The sequence below is a fragment of the Cinclus cinclus genome, chromosome 2 (genome assembly GCF_963662255.1).
Source record: "Cinclus cinclus chromosome 2, bCinCin1.1, whole genome shotgun sequence".
Taxonomy (NCBI): Eukaryota; Metazoa; Chordata; class Aves; order Passeriformes; family Cinclidae; genus Cinclus; species Cinclus cinclus.
Genome location: NC_085047.1, coordinates 116,708,385 through 116,726,373, shown reverse-complemented (window position 1 = coordinate 116,726,373; position 17,989 = coordinate 116,708,385).

The window sequence follows — 17,989 nt, the reverse complement described above, 5'->3', positions numbered from 1 at the left end:
AGCTGCACTCAGATTCTGCACTGGCAAGGTCCAAAAATAGGTCAGATTTCAGATACTTAATTGTCATTAATTTTTCAAAGGGCTCCGTGTACCAAGGGTCACGTTCCCGAGGCTGCCAGAGCTCCCAGGGATGCCCAGGGTGGGATTATTGGGGTGTCTGGGCAGGGCCAGGACTGGAATTTCATGATCCCTGTGGGTCCTTTCCAGCTCAGGATGTTCTGTGATTCCATGACCAGTCTGATTCTGAGCAGACCCATCTGGGGATGAACTGGGGAAACTGGGAAAGAACTTTGCAGCATTCTGGAAGCTCTGCTCCCTCTGCTTTGCTATGTAGGTGAATTTTAAGCCCAAGATTTCAAAAGTTCTCTGATTTTGAGGCTAAATTGCAGTGATCAAGTGAACGGGGTGGTGGCATCTCAAGATTGAAGTGACTTTGTGCTCCTTCTAGCTGTGGTCACTGCCTGAAGAATGAGCTCCTCATCCTGTTTATAAAATGATGAACAGCCTCCAACTTCACTTTGGGACAGGGGCAAGGATGAGGTGGGATAGTGCAAGAAATCCAGGGAGTCACTGGCTGGAGAGAGGGAACCAGGGCCCCAGAATTTACTGCCCACTTTAAATACAGGAGCAAAATGTAACAACAGCACAAATCCCCAGTTCCCTGAGGGATGTGGTGAGCTGGAAACCTGGTCTCTGTACCCTGTGATATTCTGGACCCGTGTTACACAGAGAAATAAAAGTGACTCAGTCCCAGAATTTATTTTAGAAACATCATTAAAATGCTCTTTAAAAGAAAAATAAAACCAAGAGACACATGATCAGCATGGAACACTTATTGGGAGAACAAAACTGATCCGGCATCAAATACTTTATTAAATACAAAGCAAATCAATCTTCATTGTGAGTAAGAATTAAGTCACCAAATGAATTCCAGCTCTGGAAGGCAGAATAGGAAGTTTTGCTCTAAATATCACTTACATTATTGTACTGAGTATTTAAGGTTTGGGAATTGCTGGATGTTTACCACCTGGTTCAAAGGGTTGTTTTGGCTTTGATTAAAATTCTGTTTTTAAAACCTGTTATGGTTGTACAGGGGTCAAACAAACGGCTCCATCTTTAATTTTCTACCTTAAAAATTAAGAAAGACTGGGTTGCCAACACAGCAGGCTGAAACAAAAGATCACAGAATCCTGGAATGGTTTGGGTTGGGAAGGGACCTTAAAGATAATCCAATCCTAACCCTCCACCATGACAAGGACAGCTCCCACTGTCCCAGGCTGCTCCCAGCCCCAGTGTCCAACCTGGAACTGAGCATTCCAGGGATCCAGGGGCAGCCACAGCTGCTCTGGGAATTCCATCCCAGGGAGCAATTCCTGATTCCCAAGATCCCACCCAGCCCTGTCCTCTGGCAATGGAAGCCATTCCCTGTGCCCTGTCCCCCCTTTCCTCCCAGCACAGCTGCTCCATCCCCCTAAAGGGCTGAAGATTTTATTTTCAAATTCTGTCACAGCTGTACCTGGCTCAAGCAAACAGCTCCACGTTCACTTTTGCACCTTAAAAATCGAGAGATTAAATTGCCCCAAGGTCTGGGTAAAGCAAAATATCATTGAATCATAAAAGATCACAGAATCCTGGGATGGTTTGGGTGGGAAGGGACCTTAAAGACAATCCAGTCCTAACCCTCCACCATGACAAGGACAGCTCCCACTGTCCCAGGCTGCTCCCAGCCCCAGTGTCCAACCTGGAACTGAACATTCCAGGGATCCAGGGGCAGCCACAGCCTCCACTGTGCCAGAGGTGAGAGAAGCAGATCTATGAAGAAGAAGCTTTGCTCCCTGTGAGGTTTTGCCCTCTTTTACCCCAACCACTGTTTTTCCTAAACCCTCTTGCCATTTGCCTGAGCAGGCACCTGCCCCTGAATGCCCTGGATTCAGGATGCTGGATTCTCCCTCCCTGCTCCCATGGGATCACACCTCTCCTGTGCCACAAGAAGAAAAACACAGAAACCTCAGCTCTCACCCCTTTGAAACCTCCTTTCCTGTCCCAGTTTTAGCAGGCCTAGAGCAGAGCTTCGCTGTGTTTCTGTGGGAACAAAGAACTGGGGATCACCAGAGCTTGGTGCTCTCAGGAAAGCGGAGTAAGGAGGAGAAAAAGGACATTAAAAATCTGAGGGGAGCACAAACACTTCAGTCCCCAGCATCTCCCCTTCCCCTCTGGGGCAGGGCTGGAAGTGAAGAGCACATCTGGCTGTTTTCCTGGCACTGCTTCCCAGATTTTTCAGTCTGGAGAAGGCAGGTGATTGATTATTCAGCCACTGAAGGAGCTGTTAAAACGTGGCTTGCTCTTCCCCAAGCACCACTGGTATCCCAGAGGAGCAGGATCCCCTCGGGATGTTTGCTGACCCAAAAGACTTTTCTGCCTCACCCTTAAATTTGGGGGCTGCTTTGCTCTGTCTCCCTCAGGGCCAGGCATCTTTGTCTTGAATTAGGTCACTCTTAACCAGTGTCAACTTGGAGGAGCCTTGCTGAAGCTGGCAGTCTAGAAAAACAACAACAACAACAAAAAAAGGGGAAATATTTTCCATGCCACAGAGACTATTGGTCTGTGACCCACCAAAATATCCAAAATCCAGATGCATCAGACCAATTCTGATGAAGTTGGCATGGTCTTATCTGGGTCAATTGTCTTAACAAGACATTATGTCACCCGTTAGGGGAAAATACAATCTAAGCCCCCTAAAAATAACTAATGGGAAAAACCTTGCATGGCAAAGCCAGTGGCACACCAGAAAAATAAAAATAAATTCAGACTCATGATATATTTAATCATCTGTATTTATTCCTCTGCTAATCTAAATACAGGAGAATGTTCTTTCTCTTCTTGGAAACGAGGCAATTCTGGAAAATTTCTTATTTCAGGCAGCTCTCTGAACAGCTTTTCTCCTAAAACTTCAATTTTGTTACTTGTTAGGAGGAAAGCCATTGGAATGAAAGAAATCTGCATTGTATATAAGTCATTTTACCATACCAGCTCTGTCCTCTGGGCTCTCAGAACAGGCAACAGAGGAATCTCACTTTTGTGTTTTGCCACAGAAGGAAAACTTGGATTTTATGCCAATCCCTCTGAAGGAGAAGGGAATGAAGACAAGGAAGGCCCAGGAAGAAGGGAAAGGCAGAGGGATCTCCAGGTGTGTCCATGCAGAGCATCCTCCACATGGAAATATTTTGCAGTGGTGATGGATGAAGCCTTCAAAATCTCTGATCCAGTGGGACAGAACTGACCCAGACACCAACTTCCAGAGGTTTTGGGTGAAAAATCCATTGGTGGAAAAGCTCCAAACCAGCATCCTGCAGGTTCCTCCTCAGGGACAGCTCTGAGCTCTGCTCCTGGCACAGGGACAGCACCCAGGAGCAGCTGGAGCTGGGCCAGGAGGGATTTAGGTTGGATTTTAGGAAAGGTTCTGCCCTGTCCCAGAGGGTGCTGGCACTGCCCAGGCTCCCCAGGGAATGGGCACAGCCAGAGCTCCAGGAGCTGCCAGGGATGCCCAGGCTGGGATTGTTGGGGGGGCTGGGCAGGGACAGGGCTGGGACTGGATCATCCCTGGGGGTTTATTCCCTCTCAAGATCGTCCATCATTCCACGAAGCAGGTGTTGAATCCAACCACGTGGGGAATTTTTCCAGCCCAGCCTGAATTTGAGAGGAAGAAGGAAAAGCAGTGAGAGAGCTGCAAAGGGTGGGGGGCTCTGTGTCTGTGACACTGTGGAAACCAAAGAGATCCTGTGGCCCTTCTCCCCTGCAGAATCCAGAAAACCCAGGAATTTTTCATTGAGGGGATACCTTGGAGCACAGAAATAATGGAACCCCAGACTGGTTTGGGCTGGGAGGGACCTCAAATCCCATCCCAGCCATGGCAGGGACAGCTCCCACTGTCCCAGGCTGCTCCCAGCCCCAGTGTCCAACCTGGAACTGAACATTCCAGGGATCCAGGGGCAGCCACAGCAAATTAGGGAATCCCATCCCATCCCATCCCATCCCATCCCATCCCATCCCATCCCATCCCATCCCATCCCATCCCATCCCATCCCATCCCATCCCATCCCATCCCATCCCATCCCATCCCATCCCCTCATTACCATCCCAGGGAATAATTCCTAATTCCCAATATCCCATCTAAAGTTCCTGTCATTTTAAGGCCATTCCCTGTGTCCTATCACTACAAGCCCTCCCAAAAGATAAAACATTTCAGAAGTCTTGGAGCTCTTGGGACTCTTGAAAATGGTTGTTTGAAGCTTTTTTCTTTTGCTAAATGGATTTGAGATTTAGTTGGATTAGGGCCTTAATAAATACCTACAGTGTTTGTCTTTCATCTGGGAAATGTTTGCCTGCTTTTAAATAGGCTGCTCTTGTTTGCTCCAGTGTTGTCATGTTGATGGGAGCCTTTGGAAACAGGAATTCTGCCCTTAATTCAATAAAAGGATTTGGAAACCTGAGGCTCCAGCTCTCCTCAAATATAACTGGGAGAAATCCAGAGTAGCAGGACTTTATTTCATTGCTGGGGAAGCAGCAGGGGAGCAGCTCCTTGACAATTTTTGATGGCTGGATGACTTTTTTATGTGCCTCAGGACAGTTTGTGGTAGTGTAGCTATTATTTTTAAAGCTCAGCCCTGGCCAGAGGGCAGCTGTGCTGTTCCACGTGGTGGGAAAACCCAGCGGTGCTTCCCTGGGATGAGATGATTCCTCCTCCTGCTCCTCTGCTCCATCCTTGTGGGATCCCACCTGCAGAGCTGCCCCAGCTCTGGATCCCACCACGGGGAGGAACTGGAGCTGCTGGAGAGAGCCCAGAGGAGGCAGCAGGATGAGCAGAGGGATGGAGCAGCTGTGCTGGGAGGAAAGGCTGGCAGAGCTGGCATTGTTCACCTGCACAGGAGAAGCTTTGGGCTGAGCTCAGGGTGGCCTTGCAGGGCCTGGAGGAGCTGCAGGAAACATGGAGAGAGACAATTGCCAAGGGATGGAGGGACAGGACACAGGGAATGCCTTCAGAGTAGCATTGGATGGGATACTGGGAATTGGGAATTGTTCCCTGGCAGGGGCTGGGATGGAATTCCCAGATTTGCTGTGGATGCCCCTGGATCCCTGGAATGTTCAGTTCCAGGTTGGACACTGGGGCTGGAGCAGCCTGGGACAGTGGGAGGTGTCCCTGCCATGGCTGGGATGGGATGGGATGGGATGGGATGGGATGGGATGGGCTCTGAGGTCATTTCCAACCCAATCCAACACCTTCCCATGTCCCTTCCCACATGGATTTGTAGCCTGGCTGTGCCTGGTGCCATGGGAAGGTTTATCACCAATGAAGCCAAGGTGGAAGCTGAGGCTGGGAATGTCAGGACCTACTGCTGGGCATGTCAAAATTTGCTGGTGGCACTGTCAGGACCTGCTGGTGCATGGTATGGTGGAAGGCATCCCAGAGATGACCAGGGGTGTCAGGGACAGTCCCAGGGAAGGGACAGGGCTGTGCCAGCCCTGCAGGACGGTGCCTTTCCCAGAGGCATTCTTGACTGTCCCTTTGCAGAGCAGATTAGCCCAACAGTGAACTCCTGGGAATAAATCCCTGGGGGGACAGCTCCTGGACCTGGGGATTTGCCATCCTGTGCAGCTCCCAGGTGCTCAGCAGCAGGGACAGCAGGGACAGCAGGGACAGCAGGGACAGCAGGGACAGCAGGATGTGCTTCCTCTGCCTCCTGGAAAGCTCTCCCAGAGCCAGCTTGGCTCTGCTGCAGTGCAGGACTGCGACTTTTCTTTTCCAAGGGACATTTGGGCAGCTTTTCAGTGCCCTCCAGGCCGGTGGTTTTGCTCCAAGGAGCTGTGAAGGTCACAGGGCTGCTCAGGTGCCACCACCCTCCCTCCAACACTCCTGCCTTTGTCACCTGAACCCTCAGGACTGCAGGGATGGGACTGGGTTTCATCAAGCCCGATGAAAACAGCTGGGAGAGAAGGGTTTGTTTCTGCTCTCAAAATCTTATCAAAGGGCAGTATTGAGCTTTAAAAAAGAGAATTAGGAGGTTGTGAGACAATTTTGACACCCAACTGAGTGGGTGCAGCAATTCTGGGGAGGTCAGTCCTGGGAGTGAAGGTGAATTTTAGATCTGGAGTGTGCAAACCTCACAGGCTAATTAATAGAAATTAATAAGATTTATTGCTTGCTTTTGAAGAACCCTCTTTCTCTGGGTTTCTAATAAAAAGAATCTCCTTTGCCTGGCCCTTATCTACCCATATGACAAAAAAAAAAAAAACAAACAAAAAAAACCCCCAAAAAACCCCATCAAACAGATGGAAAAAGCAAGGAGAAAAGAGGGAAACAAAGGATGTGAAAGGATCCTGATCACCCAGTAATGCCAGGTGTTGATGCATTGTCCACCTGCTCCTTCTCAGGTGATTTGCAGGCACAAACAGTAGCTCAGCTCCTGCTTTCCCCCCAAAAAAAAATCTCTTTGGATCCAGCCTTCAGCTGTCTTTTTTCCCCTTCATTTTTTCCCCCAGAGCAGGACAAGTCAGTATGAGACACACGAAGAAGGAACCAGAAGGTCCATGCCAGTGTGGGAAGTAAACAGGGAAAGTGTTCTGTGATCCTGAGAGCTGTCAGATGCCAGGCTGAGTAGTTTGGGCAAATGGAGGTGTTATTCTCCATGTCACTTTAATAGCTGATGATTAAATCAGAAGGAAAAGAGGGCAGGCAAGAGGATTTTATTATTAAAAAGGATGAGAAGGAGAAACTGTGTGATCTCCTAGGACAGATCACACACCCAGGGCTAAACTTGTCACAACAGAATCAGGTTGATTCATGAGGCCATGTGCTGGGTGTAATTAGACCTTAGCTAAAAATGAGAAAAGAAAAAAAAAGGGGGGAAAAAAATGATGGGTTTAAGGTTGAGCCACACCAGAGCTCAATCCTGCCCAAATTAGGGAGGAAGAAACTCATCTGAAGGGCCCTGAGCTCTGCGTGGCCAAACCAAGATTCCTCAGGATGGTCCAGCAGAATGTTCTGGCAACGAAACACAGCCAGAGGCAGCTGTGGTGCTCACAAAGCCACCAAAGCAGCCACCCCCCGCCCCGCAGCCCACGGTGGCTCTGCAGTGTCCCCATGAGAGGCAGGGATTTTGGGATTGCCCAGAACCTGGGCAGGGCTGGAAAAGAGGCCCCCTCCATCTGCTGAACAGCACAGGGCAGGATGGAGCCAAGAGATGACTTAATTCCTGTGAAAATAGCCCGAGCTTTTCCAGAGTGCCTGAGCATCCCCCTGAGATCAGGGGAGGGGGGAAATGCTGGCTCTCAGCCCCGCTGGGACCATGAAGGGCTGAGCTCTTCCCTGTGCTCAGGAGCTGGGATGGGTTGTCGGGTCCAGCTTCATTCCCCATCCCTGCAAAACTCAGCCGTGCCTGAAAGGATTCAACCAAATCCTTCCTGAAGAAGGGAAGCTCCAGCCTGAGCAGAGGATTGCTCCTAAGTGTAGGGATGGGGGGATAATGGGATTCAGGAACAGGGCTTTGCAGCTGGAAGTGGAATGTCTGCTGCCCCAGAGGTTTGTGAGCTGGGATCAGGAGCAGGAGAAAAATTCAGCTGCTGGTGCCTCTGTCCCATCCCCACACCTGCAGCGTTTCTGGGCATGGAATTCCTGAGCTTTCTCTGTGCAAAAGCAGAAGTTCAGTCCCTTCCACACTGCTAAACCCATTCATTTGTCCTCCTCTCTCTTGTCCTGCGTTAAGCAGCGATGATTGACAATGTTCATCCTCCTCTTCCCTCAAACCACCCCTCTGAGAGAAGATTCCAGCTGGGTCACTCCTGCCTGCAAAGCCTCTGCTGTTCCTAATTCCATCTGGGAATGCAGTGGGGAGGAGGCGTGGAGGGCACTGGCTGGGAAGGGACACAGACAGCCCGGGCTGCCAGAAGTGTTGGGAAACATCCTGATCCCTTTCCATGCTCACAGATGCCTGGCATAACCTGGCACTGATGGCACCATGGAGTGTCTGGAATTCTGGCAGTCAAAAATGCTCAAATCAGAGCTGCTTTCTGTCCCCAGGGAATCCCCAAATCCCTGATGCTGGCAAAGCCCTCCCAGCCCACGGAGTCCCAGCTGTGCCCCACGGCCACCTTGTCCCCAGCCCAGAGCACTGAGTGCCACGTCCAGGTGACACCTGCAGGGATGGGCACTGCAAACCTCCCTGGGCAGCTCTTGCCAAGGCCTGAGCACCCTTTCCATGGGGAAATTCCTCCTGGTGAAGAAATTCTGCCACAGGTGTGAATTGCACCATTAAACATCAAACAGCTTTTGTCACAATTTTCTTCCAATAGAGAACCTGGTCCAAAACCATGTTCTGCCCAATTATTCCTTCTTTTTGCTCAATTATTCCTTCTTCTCTCACCATTTCCCTTTCCACAGAGATTGGCTCTTGCCTGATGTGTTTGTTTTTGCTGGTGTCATTGTCACAGCCCTGTCTGGGACACATTTTTTTTCATGAACATTGTTGTCCTTCAGCCTGGTGACTTTTTGGGGGTGCTGGGTAGCAGAGCCCTGCTCTGAACAAGAATTGCTGATAATTTATGTTCTGGTTGACCCAGTGCCAGGTGATTCTGTAAGACCAGAATGGATAAACCAGCAACAAGCTGGTCCCAGACAGGGACGAGCCTGAAACAGAAAAGGAGGCTCAGGGGGGACCTTGTGGCTCTGCACAACTCCCTGACAGGAGGGGCAGGGCAAAAATGAGAGGAGATGGCCTCAAATGGCACCGGGGGAGGCTCAGGTTGGAGATTGGCAAAGAAAATTTCCCTGTCAGAGCAGCCAGGCCTTGGGATGAGCTGCCCAGGGAGGTTTGGAGTCACTGTCTGTGGGAGTGCTCAGGAGCAGTCTGGATGTGGCCCTTGGGGACAGGGTTTGGGGTGATGCTGCTGCTGCTGGGCTGGCACTGGCTCATCCTGGAGGGCTCTCCCAGCCTCGATTCTGGGATTCTGAGAAGATGCAGCAGATTTTAAACTCTGCCTTTCAGGCAGGTTGGATAAGTCAAAGCTCTCTGATGCTGCTCTGGGACAGGGTTTTGCTGATCTCTGTCCATCAAACTCCTCCATCCATGACCATTCCCTGCTGATGTCCTGCTCTGCCTGGATGCCCTCGTGGTCACACCAGTGACCATGTGGCCACCCAAGCACAGGGATGACCACCAGGATGTCAGGGTGGAGGGAACATCAATGGGAATTTGGTGTGGGGAAAGAAGAGGGGTCAGGAATGCTCCAGGGGGGAAAAGCTTGACTGGGTGGTGATCACAGAGTCCCTGACATGCAGCTGGTGGGGCTGATGGCATCTTGGAATCCCCAAATCCATGGGAACTTGGCCCAGCCACCTCTGCCTCGTGCCACATCATGGCTTGTGAGTAAAGATGTCCTGGGGGGTTTGGTGTCAGGGACAAGATGAATGGGAATGTGACAGGGATTTGAGCAGAGGGATGGAGCAGCTGTGCTGGGAGGAAAGGCTGGCAGAGCTGGCATTGTTCACCTGCACAGGAGAAGCTTTGGGCTGAGCTCAGGGTGGCCTTGCAGGGCCTGGAGGAGCTGCAGGAAACATGGAGAGAGACAATTGCCAAGGGATGGAGGGACAGGACACAGGGAATGGCTTCAGAGCAGCATTGCATGGGATACTGGGAATTAGGAATTGTTCCTGGCTGGGATGGTAACGAGGGGCTGGGATGGAATTCCCAGATTTGCTGTGGCTGCCCCTGGATCCCTGGCAGTGCCCAGTTCCAGGTTGGACACCGGGGACACAGTTGAAGGTGTCCCTGCCATTTCTGGGCTGGGATTAAATGGGATTTAAAGCCCCTTCCAACCCAGGCCATGCTGTGATTCCAGGATCCCTCCTGATGGCTGAGAGGGATTTCCAATCCTTTTTCACCCCACAAATGCAGGCTCTGGACAGATCCCAACTTGTCTGTCCCTGCTCAGACCTGGCTCTTTGGAATATCTATGTTTATGCTCCACAAGTAACACGGAACTAAATCCTGCCTTCTCCTCAGCATTGATCTTTAAATAGGAAAAGCACAAAGCAGGAACTCCATATCCATGGAAACATGGTGCTTCAGCTCCTACGAGTCAACAAACACACCAGGAATTCTTTCGCTGTCATTCTTACAACTTCATCACTTAATGGTGTTAAGAGACCCTTGGCTGCTCTGGTTGATTGTTATCTGTCATTTCTGGTTAAATAATTCTGTCACAGAGATATCATTGCCTGAAATTTTATGTTCTCATTTCCAAAGTAGCACCTACCGCACGCTGCTGGATTAAGTGTTATTTGAGGTTTAAAATTAGATGGGTAGACAGATAAATAGATGGATATTTGGTCTCTTTGTTCCCTCTCAGATATTTTGTTCCCTCCCCCCCCCCCCCCCCCCTTCAGTCACTTTTTAACTCAAGATACAAACGAGTTCTGTGGTTTTATTGTAATCCTGATAAAGCTTTTTCACCCTTTTTTTGTTTCTTTTTTTTTTTCTTTGTGTCAGGTTGGTCTTTCACTCTGAGGTGAAAGCAGCTTTTTGGAAATGACAAACAAAACCAGCATTTCAAAACTGAAAAGACAGCAAGAATCTGGCTCTGGCAGGGTGGCTTTATACACAAACATGTTTCTTTTTTTACTGGTGGAACTGGTTGGAACAGAGAGCAGAACTGCTCCTGGCAATGGTGGCTTTTCTGGTTATCTCAGACCTTTGGGGGACAAATTTAGAGAGGGACTTTGGACAAGGGCATGGGATAGGAGCAGGGGAATGGGTTTAAGGTGAAAGAGAGCAGGGTTAGATGGGATATTGGGGAGAAATTCTTCCCTGTGAGGGTGGGGAGGCCCTGGCAGAGAAAAGCTGTGGCTGCTCCATCCCTGGAAGTGTCCAAGGGCAGTCTGGAGGGGGCTGAGAACAGCCTGGGACAGTGGGAGCTGTCCCTGCCATGGCAGGGGTGGCACTGGATGGGATTTGGGGTCCCTCCCAACCCAAACCCTGCTGGGATTCCCTGTATGGAACAAACTTGGTTTATCCATCAGCTGATGGCAGCCACAGAAGTGTTGGAAAACCCATCCCAAATCCCAGGGAGAAGGAATGAGAAGGTCTGATCTCCTTAGCAGAGCCTGCAGGAGATTCCTGAGCGCACCGAGTGGTCCCACAGCTGCCACACAAAGGGCTCATAAACAAGGGAACCTTTATTGCAGAAAAATTTCCACTGCAACGAGTCCTCCCCTGGTCCATAAAAGGGCAGAAATTGGCTCTTTCATTCCAGAAAAATAAAATGCCTTCCCACTTGATAGCACCATGGGCAGGAGCCAGCACTGCTTTAAGGTGTTTACAGGATTAGGCGCTTAGGGAAGGCAGGGGAGGAGGAGGAGGAGCCCAGGCTACCCTGGATGCTGCCTCACCTGCCTGGCCCACATAATCCATTGTTTTTCTTTCCAAAAAGCCCAAACAAAACCACTTTCGAGCTTTAAAAACCGCTGACAGAAGAGCCATACTGAGAAATATGCTGGGTTTGTTGCAGCCTGACAAGAGGAGAGAAGGTCCTTAATTTTAAGGGTTCCAAGGCTTTTTTTCCCCCCTTCTTCTTCTTCTTTTTGGTTTTTCGCATGAGAAAATAACTCGGCATTCCAACGACATCACTTGGCAGAAGGGGAACCGGAGTGCTCCAATTGGAGGTTCAATAAATCAGGACAAGAATTGGCTCTGTCACTCCATAAACTCTTGGGCATTTGCTTTTCCTACCCTTCTGGAAGTGGCTGGCTGCTCTCTCAGGCACGCCGCTGGTGACGCAGCCACGGTTTCATCACGACATGCTCCGGTGAAGGAAAAAGCAGCAGCACATTTGTATGGCACAAAGACACTCGATTTTTCACAGGTTTCCTCGCAGCCTAATGAAAAAGGAAGAGCTTGTTTCCCATTTCCAGGATTCCCTCGCTCCTCTTTCGTTTCAGTTTTTAATTATTTGGAAAAATCCAAGGGCAATCTGACACCTCGCAGCAGGCGCTGCTGTGAACATGATCTTTCTGTGCTGGTGTGTGGAAGGAATGCACAACAAAGGAGCTACAAAAGCTTTGTAAATATACATCGCCTGCTCTGGCAGAGAATATTCTGTCTGATTAGCTCCCTGCTCCTGCTGTAAACGATATTCTCCTTTTATTGAACAGTTCAAGCCCTCCTGAACCCAATTAAAACTTCTCAGGTGTGCCCAGTGAGCAAAATTGGGATGCATGGGTGCATCAGGAATTTCTGTCATTAGAGCTCTTAAACCTGAGTATAATTTTGTATCCATGAGGGCCTGTGTGTTTTCCCAGCCTCGGAGGCTTTGGCTATATGAAAGCATCATTGTTTCTCCAAATGTTATGGCAAAAGCATGACTGGAATTGCAGCGTTTCTAAATATTTTGCCTAATTAGTCTGTCGGGAAGAATTTGAACCCCACTTGTCCTGGATGTGAATGTGAAGTGTTGACTAAGCCCCAAACATGTTTGCTGGCCAGCAGGGTCACTATCCCCAGACAACTCCAAATCCCAAGGGACGCTTTTCAGGGATCCTTCCCTCCCAGCCTTTATATCCTGGGGTTTTTGGACTCTGAACCAGGAGTGAATTCCAAGCCTGGGTCTTCCTCTCTTGGCTTAGAAACAGAACGGAAGGCATTTCCATAGCCAATAGCCCAGGGAAGGATTATATCCCAAAAATTCAGCTGTTCCCCTCTGCTGGGTCTGTCAGAGGAGCATCCCCTGATGTGTTATTCCTCTATTCAACCCAAAATTTATTGTTTGTGGTAGAAGAAGCAGCTGCTTTTCCACAGAAGAGAAGGGCTGGAGCAAGGGGCTCTCCCTGCCATTCCACAAGAATTACTGGGAGGGCTGGAGCAAGGGGAGATCAAAGGGCTTTTTGTGGTGCTCTTTAAGGTCCTCTCCAACCCAAGTCATTCCCCTTCTGCCCAGAATAGTCCTGGTCAGCTGAGGCAGGGGCTGCTGCTCTGTGACATACCCACAGAGCTCTGGACACCAAAACCTTTTCCAGGGCCCCCTTTGGGTGACTTTGGTTGCCTGTTACACAGCACCTGGATCGTGGGCACCTGCAGGGGAATCTCTCTTGGCTCCGGCAGCTGATCCAGGCACTGATCCCTTCCAGAGAAAGGAAGGCCAAGAATTTCCCACAATTTCCAGTCCATGGGTTAAATTCCTGTGCAAGTCAAAAGTCCCAGTGCTGAGGTGTGCCGTGTGAAGCCTGCAGGGAGCACGGGATCATGGAACCATGGAAGGTTTTGGGTTGGAAGGGACCTGAAAACCCACCCAATGCCAGCCCTGCCATGGCAGGGACACCTCCCACTGTGTCCCCAGTGTCCAGCCTGGCCTTGGGCACTGCCAGGGATCCAGGGGCAGCCACAGCTGCTCTGGGAATTCCACCCTGTGCCAGGGCCTGCCCACCCTGCCAGGGAACAATCCCTAATTCCCAAGATCCCATCCAGCCCTGCCCTCTGGCAGTTTAAAACCATTCCCTGTGTCCTGTCCCTCCCGGCTCAAACCCATGGGCTGAGCTGCTGTCGCCTAGTGAATGAATTAACCATTTCCCAATAAATTCTGTTCCCATCAGGTTCACTCCTGCCTTCCACTGCTGTTCCCTCCTCCTGTTGCTCCCAGCCAGCCTGATCCCCCTTTGCCCCTCTCTGTTTCAAGCCTTTCCCAGCTGAGGAGTAGAAAATCCCACCCTCCCAGCTCCTGCTTCCCCTGCTCTTACCTTGTGTCCCTGTGAAACAGCCAGGACAGGGCAGTGTTATCTCCCTGATAGTGGGGGCAAGGTCAGCTGGACATCTCAGCTCCAATGTACAGAGGAAGCCAAAGGACCTCACTGGGCTCCAGGGTTATTTTCTGCTCCCGTTTTCACACCAGGACATGGATGGAGTCACAGGGCAGCAATGATTCTTCCAAGCCACGTTTTTAGGAGTCTCTGGAAACACTTGGGGACAGAGGAAATGGGCCTGCCTGGCTCCCACCTCAGGAGCCACAACATTTTTTCCTCAACAGCCAGCACTAATTCCAGTCCCAGAGCCCAGCTCTAATTCCAGTCCCACAGACGTGGGGAGGGAAGAGGAGACAATGGGAGCTGCTGCTCCAGAGGGGACGAGGAAGAGCTCAAAGAGCACGGATGGGCTGGTCTGGAATTCCAGCTCTGGACACCCCTCCTGCCCCCACTGGCAAACCAGAGCCATTCCCAGCTGGTCTCAGCCCTGGTGAACTTTGGCAGTGACCTTGGGCCACATCAGTGGGTCACAGGTTGTCACCTTGCCCTGGAAAGGTGCAGAATCCTGGGAGGGGTCAGGCTGGATGCCAGGGCTCAGCTGGGATCACCCCAGAGCCCAGGGCACAGCATTGTGGATATTCTGGAATATCCCCAGGGAGGAGACTCCAGCCCCTCTCTGGTCCCTGCCCAGGGCAGAAGTTGTGTCTCCTGTGCAGGGGAATTGCTGGGCTCAGTCCCTGGACAATGGGACAATGTGATGGAGCAGAGCCTGGGGCTGCTCTGCCCCTCCCTGCACACAGGGACACACAGGGACAGACAGACAGACAGACAGGGACACCTGGGGACAGCCAGGGACACCCAGGGCTGAGGCCCCTCTCAGCTGGGGCTCCTCTCCAGGCTAAGCATCCCCAGCTCCCTCAGCCTCTCCTGTGCATTCCATGAGCCAAAACCCCTGTAATCCATGGTGGGGATGTTCAGAATCCTGTACACTGTGAAGATGGATTGGTCACACATGAATAAATAAATAAATACCTCGGGAATGAGCATGTGGAAAATCCAGCAAAATGAGTGTGAGGTGTCAAAATTAGCAAGGAATTAAAACTGGGGGAAATTCTTCCTTAAGGGGGAAAAACGGCCAAGAAATCCTGCATTAGTGCAGCTTGTTAAATCAGCAACCTGTTGTGTCTGATCTTGTAAGGCTGGGAGCAGCTTTCCCATTTCTCTGGGCTCCTCTGGGCTTGTTAACACAAGCTCTGCCATTCTTTTTCCAAGGAATTTTAATGCATGAATTTCTTCTTCACTTCACAGTGGATAAGGTTAATTCTCTGAAAAGATGGTGCTGCAGCTAAAGCATCTTTTAGCCCCAGCCACCAGGTGATTTTATCCATAAAACATCCCTGAGTTTTATGCTTGGAGCAGGAAATAATCACAAGACCTCTGAGGTCTCCAGGAGGTGCTGCTTAACAAATGCAGGAGAATTTCTACCTTCAGAACCTCTTCTCCTCAACAAAGCACTGAGCAGTCTCATTTCTGCTCATAGCTCATGTTTGTGGTCAATTATTCTTTGGTTATGTTCTCATGTGCCCCAAGGCTCCCACCCAGGAGCTGCAATGTGCTCTTTTATTTCAGGGAGTTTCCAGAGAGGTTTGCAGCAAATGGCCCATGGCAACCCCTCCTGCTGATCTTTCACACGCTCCAAAACTTTGGGTTAAAGGGAGGATAAATCCCTTCCTCGTGTAACTGTTAAGTTCCTCCTTATTTGATTCATAAATTTCCACATTTGATTCAAAAAATTCCCCAAATTTGATTCATAAAATCCAGAATCTGGACACTCTGCACAGCTCTGTTACAAGTGCTGGTGGCTTTGCTGTGGTTGGTGCCACCAGGAGTGTGTGAGTGTCATCCTTCACCAGTTCCTGCTCCTCATCTTCCTCAGGGCTCCCCAGCCTGGGATTGTCTTTCCAAGAGTAAACTGGGCCTCATTTCTAAGGGATCACATTCAGATAGAGGATGGAATGGATGGAGGATGGAAAATGGACAATGTGATGGGGACAGTTGATCCAGCGACTCCCGGACAGCTCAAACTCCACCACAAATCCTGGAGGGACAGGACACAGGGAATGGCTTCCCAATGCCAGAGGGCAGGGCTGGATGGGATTTTGGGAATCAGGAATTGTTCCCTGGCAGGGTGGGCAGGGGCTGGGATGGAATTCCCAGATTTGCTGTGGCTGCCCCTGGATCCCTGGCAGTGCCCAGTTCCAGGTTGGACACTGGGGCTGGGAACAGTCTGGGACAGTGGGAGGTGTCCCTGCCATGGCAGGGGTGGCACTGGGTGGGTTTCCCAGTCCCTTCCAACACAAAACCTTCCATGGTTCTCCCAGGTATCTACCTGGGATTTAAATTTTGGACCAAAGGAATCCTCAAAGTGTCACCCACACAGCAGAAATCCAGGCTGGAGTGAACCATGCTTGAAGGGCTCCAGAGTGGCTGCTGCTCCTGAAACTTCTCACTTCTCTTCTTGGAAATCACTGCAAAAATCAATACCCCTCATCAAGGAAGTGGCACTTAGGGATAGGGTTTGGGGGTGATGCTGGTGGTGCTGGGGTAGGCATGATGAGCCTGAAGGGCTCTTCCCACCCTGATGATTCTGGGATTGTGGTTTTAGTCTCTCTGGGATGTTTCTGTTTGATAGGCAAGGTGACTGTAAGTGGCAAATTTCAGCAAATTTAAATTTTCTTACTTTGTGCCAGCCTGGCTGTGAGTTCAAAGGGGCTCTTCCAACCTCTTGGATGTGCACCTGAGCTATGGAGCACCTGCCTACAAGCAGGGAATAGGGAACACAAGCAGGCAGCAAGGGGAGGCAGTGATTCAACTCACTTTGTAAAACTGAGGATTTCACGGGTCTTTGACAGCAGAGATTCCTGGGACTGAGTCCATCTGGGATGATGAACTCATAAATAACATTTGGGGTCTAAATTAAGAGCTGGATTGTGGTGTTGGCTGCCCCCTGAGTAAGAGGGCAGGGCAGCACAGATGGTGGAGATGCTGAGTGAGAAGTGGTGACCCTCCCTGCAGCCCCAGGGCCCAGCCAGGCTCTGCTCCTCCCTACCAGGTCCTGCTGGGAGCAGACTGTGCTCCAAGGCAGCTCTTGGCACCTCAAGAAGAGCCAGTGGGGCATTTCTGGAGTGTCCTCAGCAGGGCAGGGATTGTCCCTCTGTGCTGGCACTGAGAGACCCTCGAGGGCTGTGTCCAGTTGTGGCTCCTGCAGGAGAGCCCTGGAGGGGCTGGAGCGTGTCCAGGGCAGGGAACGGAGCTGGGGAAGGGGCTGGAGCCCCAGGAGGGGCTGAGGGAGCTGGGAAAGGGGCTGAGCCTGGAGAAAAGGAGGCTCAGGGGGGACCTTGTGGCTCTGCACAACTCCCTGACAGGAGGGGACAGGGGAAAAATGAGAGGAGATGGCCTCAAATGGCACCGGGGGAGGCTCAGGCTGGAGATTGGCAAAGAAAATTTCCCCATGGAAAGGGTGCTCAGGCCTTGGCAAGAGCTGCCCAGGGAGGTTTGCAGTGCCCATCCCTGCAGGGACAGCACAGGAAGCCGAGTGTCCTCGCCGGGCAGGGCTTCCCCAAACTGGGAACGGGCACGAGGGAAGGAAGACGTGACCTTCCAGCCTGGAGCTCTGGTGCCATGTGGCTGGTGGGAGGCTTTAGCAAGACTCCAGCGTTCAGGGCTGTGGGTGTCTTTAGGAACGCTGGGGACAGAAGCCAGCGGGCCAGGCTGGCACCAAACCCCACATTAACACTTCTCCAACAGCAGGGAAAACAGAGAAGTGAGTGCTGTGCAGAAGTTCTGTGTGGAGGGATTTGGGGCCACGGTGACATAACCCACACCAGGGAGGGGCAGAGCTTGCAGGGGCTGTGCACAAGCCAGCCCTGGGTGTGCTCGAGCTCGGCTTAAAATAAAACTCGAAATCCTCTCACTCCTAGTTCTGGGGGCAGGAGAAACAGAGCAAGCTCAGCAGCAGCCCCAGCATGGCCTGAGTGGATGAAGCTTCCTCCCACTCCTCTCCTGGCCATTCCTGCCCTCCTGGCAGCTCCCAGGGCTGCGAGAGAAAGAGTTTGGGAATGCAGGGGCAGGTGGGCAGGGCTTGCTTTGCACCCTCCTCACTGCCGGGGTTGCAGCTGCATCCCAGCACAGCTCCTGGGGCTCAGG